Here is a 6,376-nt window from a genome sequence, read left to right as displayed (position 1 = left end):
CTTATGGACATGGCGGTAGGGGGAAGAAGGAGAGGGTGAGATGTATGGATGGAATAACATGGAAACTTACATTACTATATGTAAAATAGAGAGCCAGTGGGAATTTGCTATATGACTCAGGGAATTCAAACAGGGGCTATTCAAACTAGGGGAGGTGGGAAGGGAGATGGGAAGGATGATCAAGAAGGAGGGGACTTTTGTATACCTATGGCAAATTCATGTTGATATTTGGCAGAAAACAACAGAATTCTGTAAAGAAATTATCTTCAATTAAAATAAATTAATAAAATCAGGACAAAAAAGTCTACAAACAATAAATGCTGGAGACATGTGGAGAAAATGGAATCTTTTTTGCACCGTTGGTGGCAATGTAAACTGGTACATCTACTGTGAAGAACATTTTGGATATTCACTTAAAACTAAAAATAAAACTATCATGTGATTCAGCAATTCTACTCCTGGACATGTTTCTGAAAATCTTATAAGACAAGTTACACATGCACTTCCACATTCAATGAAGCAGTATTATAATAGCCAAGACATGGAAGCAACCTAAATATCTTTTGATAGAGGAATGTATAAAATGAACAATTTAGGACTTTAAATAGCTCTGCTGGAATTTCATCACATAGCTTTGTTCATAGAAATGATTCCTAACGCCCTCTTGACTTCATACTCCAGGCTGTCTAGCTCCCTAGGTGAGTGACCACACCATCGTGATTATACAGGTCATTAAGACCTTTCTTGTAAAGTTCTATTTATTCTTGTTGCCTCTTCTTAATCACTTATGCATATGCTATTTTGTGGTTTTCCTTCCCTTAAGTAAATTTTTAAGTGGACAAAATTACAATCAACAAGATAAAGCAAAATCTAAAAGGTTTATCATGTGACTCCTAGGATAAGATTGTCCTATTTATAAGATAGCAACTGTCAGCAAGTTATAGGAAATGCCCATGTAAACAAATATTTACAGATAGAGATTTTAAACAAGGAGTTGCTTAACTTTGCAATATTTTACAACGGAGTCTCCTAAACTAGGCCATTAAAAAAATTTTCTTGAAGAACATTCTGCTATAAACCTTGCCATCTGATACAAAGAAGTCATATGAGGAGACACCAGATCTGTACCATAAGGCAGTATCTTAGGGGTGTTTTGGTAAAACACAAATTATTAGTTTCAAATTATTATATTTGAAGCACAATAGTGATTATTTGTTAATACTTGTTAATTGTACAGATGTACATTTCTGCTAATAATCCTTGTAAACATCCAGGGTACTTTACTCATCCATCAAACATCTCTTTCAATGAGTTTGATTTATAAAATATTAAAATATTTAATGAAATATTAAAATAATTGATGTTTTTGAACTGTGACATTGGAGAAGACTCTTGAGAATCCCTCGGATTGCAAAAAGATCAAACTAGTCCATCCTAAAAGAAATCAATCCTGTATATTCATTGGAGGGACTGATGCTAAAGCTGAAGCTCCAATACTTTGGCCACTTGATATGGAGAGCTGATTCATTGGAAAAGACCCTGTTGCTGGGAAGAATTTAAGGCAGGAGGAGAAGGAGGTGACAGAAGATGAGATGGTCAGATGGCATCACTGACTTAATGGACATGAGCTTGAGAAAGCTCTGGGAGATGGTGAAGGAAGGGAAGTCTGGCAAGCTGCAGTCCATGGGGTCTCAAAGAATCAGATAGAATTGAGAGACTGAACAACAAAATATTTAATATAAAAGAAAAGCTAAGTCTTCATGTAAAAAATCAAAATTAGTATGGCTTATGTGATGTACACACTACTGGGCAATTGAACAACAATAACATGTGATGTATTATAAAAAAATTAATAACCCCTGAACATATCTCTATTTCATCTAAAAGATTCAGTTGAGAATAGCTATAAAGGATAAATGATATTACATAAATGAGAGCTTTTAACATTAAATTTTATCTTGATGCTCTCTTTCTTTGTCGGCAGAGGAGTCACCACCAAGGATTTTGCATTCAAATGGGAGATACAGTGGTAAAATATTTACTATAGGATTGTGATAATTCCTATCTCCTGATGCTATGAGCTGCTTTATTGTAAAATATCTTAGAGTAGAATAAAACACAAAGCTATAGTCAAGACTGATGTCTACTAATAGTTCTAAATTGTTAACATTCAATTTGGGATTTTTTTTGCACATTAAATGAACATTTAATTTTTCTGATCATTTTAATTCATAAAAGTTCCTTCACATGGGTATTCATCTATAATTCAATAAATGTATGAACTATATGTAAAACATGTAATATTGTATGTAAACTATATGTAAAAGTAGAGCTTGACCCATTTCTCTGAACTAAGGAAACTCTTATTTATCTATCGTGATACCTTTCTAATAATATTTACCTGATGCAGTTTTAACAATTTCAAGACAGCCCTAACAACTAATATTAGCTGCAATAGTAACATCACCTGTGCTCATTTTATTAATCAAATGATTTTGAGAAAAATGGTAAAATATAAAATAAATCTAGTTATATTTCTAAAATTGAGTTAAAGATCAACAGTGTTTCTATAATATGTAACTACCTCAGTCATAATGCCACACAACTGTGCCTTTTATAATGGTTAAAATGGTAGCTTTTATGTTGTTTATATTTTGTCTCAATTTTAAAAAAATATAAAGACCAATAATGTCCTGGTTACAACAATTCTATTTTCAGTATGTTCGTTAGAAATTGTATTTAGCCAAACGATTCTCCCTCTGTTTTTAACAACCACTAGAGAACAAAGTCAAATGGTGAGAGGATCTATCCATATCGAAATAGACTTAAAAGCACTGGTTCGATATGGTCTAACTTCTTGCTCAACGTGAAAGAGTAAAAGTAGACTCTGAGGCAAGTTATGCCAATCATTCCACATTCATTGCAAGTTATTGCCCTGTTTCTAAGCCTCTCTGTAATTATAGTGCCAGAATTTTTCCCTCTAAAAACTAAGATGCTTCTATTCATTCCTGTGAAATATAATGAGAAAATTCCCTCTGTTTCCTCCTTTGTGATGTGTAAAGTTGAATTATTATAGAGAGATAGCAATACAAATTTTAAAAATTCTGTGATAAGCTTGATGAAAAATTTTGAATTTCCCTCAGAATATAAAAGTGTTCAAATACCTGGAAATTCTTAGTGAATCCCACCAAGTATGAACTATACAGTCCACATTCTTACACCACTGTTAATTAAAACAAGAAAATAGCCATCAGGTAGAAGCAGCACAAGCATCCATCAAAAGATGAATGGATAAAAATTATGTGACATGCATACAGTGGAATATTTTTCAACTTTAAATGGGAGGAAGAGTCTAACACATGCTCCAGTATGGATGAAACTGGAGTTCGATATGCTAAATGAAATGTCACTCATAAAAAGGCAGATACTCCACAATTCCACTTATATGAAGTACTCAGAGTAATCAAACCTGTAGAGTTAAAAAGTAGAATGGTGCACAAGTATATTTTGGCTATTTAAAAAGCTGTACTAAGTCATATATTCGTTTTGCTTTCCTCATTTTTCAACAGTGTATCAAAGTGCAATTTATTTTCTGATATTTACCTTTCTTTTACCACTTAATGATTTTTATATGACTTGGTTTATTTCCCATTTTGCCTATTATATAAAATTCCTTAAGATAAATTAATTCTGAATGTACACCAAAGTGGTTGTAAACCGATGAGGCAAAATAATTTGGTAGTTTGGAAACAAAAAGTTTAGAAAAAATTAATTTGTCTACTGAATATAAAGAAGTATTTATGAAAAAACTGGGACTACAAGTGGAGATAAGAGTTTTGTGTTATGGTTGCCAAATAAGCTCAAATAAATTTAAGAACTGACATAGCTTATCAATTAGGCCAAAAATTAGAGGTCAGTTTTTCAGAATTGCCAGACATGACACTATACACAGATAAAAAAGATCAAGTAACATATTGGAGGGAAAAAAAGAAAAAGGAACACTTACCTTCAGCCCAGCAGCAAATTTTGTCCCCTGAAAATGGATCAATCAGAATGAAGTTGTTAAAATAATTGCAAAAAAAAAAAAAAAAAAAGAAAGAAGCTTAGAGAATTAAAGCATGGTCACAAACAACAAATAGAAATTCCACGATCAATAATTGAAGAAGAAAAAAAATCACAGTTTACTTAGATTTTATTTTGCAGAATTTTTCTGCACTTTTCAGATGTATTATATGTTAGTTTCATTCCATGCATATCTTAGAATATTATTTATTTGTGCTTTTTACATAAATGAATATAATTAAGTACCATATTATTTATATACTTATTTCAAATTTTGCTGACTAAATGCAGATAACTCAGCCTACAAGTTACCTCCATATTGATTTGCTAAGAATTCTTTCAAGGAATTATTGATATTGTTAATATTTGATGAATTGCAAACATATAATCTAAAATGGCTCTGATCAGATATCTTGGATCATATTCAGTTATAAAAGAGTTAATTTTTATAGAGAATAAATGGAAAGGGTAATATAAGGTCCAATTATTATTTTATAAGATTAATTAAATAGATCTCAACAGAGTGAATTTGGAGTGAGCAGACTGACATATACAACCCAGGCAAGAAGCTATTTTATAGAAGTCTGGATCTCTTTCAGTGACATTGGGATAAAATTGAAATGGATTTTTATTATTTTCTAGAATAAAACTATCTTAATATTATTTTCCTTACAGCTCCCTTTACCTGTCTGTTTCTAAGACTGTAGATAATAAGATTTAAGAATGGAGGAATTACAGTATAAAAGGCAGAAAGAATAATATCTTTAATTGTTTCAGAGCTTACTGAAGGCCTTAAGTACACACGGATGATAGAACTGAGAAAGGCAGATACCACAAGGATGTGAGGGACACAGGTAGAAATGGCTTTTCCTTGCTCTCATTGAAAACCTTAGCACAGTGAAAAATATGTGAACATATGACATAGTAATAAAGATAAAGCAGCCCCCACCAACTACATTGACCGATACAAGTAAAAGACAATTGCTGGAGGTGTCAGTGCAGGAGATCCTCAGCAGAGAGGGTACATCACAGAAGAATCGATGGATCACATTGGACTGACAGAAAGTCAGCTGGAATGTTTTACCTGTTTGCATACCTGCATACACAAGACCACTGACCAGGGAGGTGTGTCATTTGAACACAGAATTGGGAGTTCATGATAACTGGGTAGTGGAGGGGCTGGCAGATGGCTACATAGCAGTCTTGGGCCATAATGTTGAGGAACATCACCTCTACACAGGCAAAGTAAGTGACCAAGAATACGTGGATTGCACATGCAGCCCCTGAAATGGTCCTGTTACCAGTGAGAGAGTTGACACAGGCAATAGGGACAGTGACAGTAATATAGAACATATCTAAAACAGATTTCTGAGGAAGAAGTACAAGGGCATGTGAAGTTTCTGGTCAAATGTGGTGACAGTAATGATGAGAAGATTCCCTAACAAGGTAACCCAGTACATCAGAAACAGCAACATGGAGTGTAGGAACCTTAGCTTCCAACTATCAGCAAAGATCACAGTGGTAGAATTGACCATATTTTAAAAAGGGTGATCGATCTGGAAAATAAAAGGGATAAACTGTGATAAACAGGATTCAAAAAAAGAATGAATGAAATCACCTTAAACATTTTCTTAGAAAGTGTGTTCTTCTATTTCATACAGATGGTCTTACCATAACTAGTATTTTCATGAATCTGTGCTATGTTGCTTCAGTCATGTCCGACTCTTTGCAACCCTGTGGACTGTAGGCCATCAGGCTTCTCTGTTCATGGGGATTCTCCAGGCAAGAATACTGGAGTGTATTGCTATTCCCTCCTCCAGAAGTCTTTTCATGTATTTAGCTTATTATCACTACTGAGTAGTTAAAATGGCAAAGTATTAAGGCTGGGGCTCTTCAATCCCATTTTATGGTTATATAGGAAGTGTTATTACTTTACTCAATAATATCCAACCCACTGAAGTTTATTATTTTAATGAAGATTCACCAGTTCATAGATAGATAAGTAGACAGATATAGTTACTTCAAACAGAGTCAATTCTCAATTAAAGATTTCTAGGTTTTATTAGAAGTTGTATACCACATTCAGTTGGATATTGACTCCCTGTTGAAATTTACCTTAATGTTCTATGAAATATTGACTATGGATCACCAAGAGTCCATAATTTCTTGAAATCAGCCTTAAAAGATAAGCAGAGAAATTTAGATTAAGAATATAGACAATTTAAAAAATTCCCTGGCAGTCCAGTGATTAGGAATCTGTTCCATTACCAGGGACCTGGATTTGATCTCTGGTCAGGGAACTAAGAACCTGCAA

At 33.4% G+C, this 6,376-nt stretch overlaps 1 pseudogene; it reads right to left on the bottom strand.

Annotated features, from left to right (window-relative positions):
* Positions 1 to 4,708: 4,708 nt before the first annotated feature.
* On the bottom strand, positions 4,709 to 5,597 carry LOC133061361 (olfactory receptor 14C36-like; annotated as a pseudogene).
* Between the last annotated feature and the right edge of the window lie 779 nt (positions 5,598 to 6,376).

Source organism: Dama dama, chromosome 9, assembly GCF_033118175.1.
Source record: "Dama dama isolate Ldn47 chromosome 9, ASM3311817v1, whole genome shotgun sequence".
In the NCBI taxonomy this organism is placed as follows: domain Eukaryota; kingdom Metazoa; phylum Chordata; class Mammalia; order Artiodactyla; family Cervidae; genus Dama; species Dama dama.
The sequence above is the reverse complement of the archived record's forward strand: the minus strand, read 5'-3'. Positions and strand labels throughout refer to the sequence as shown.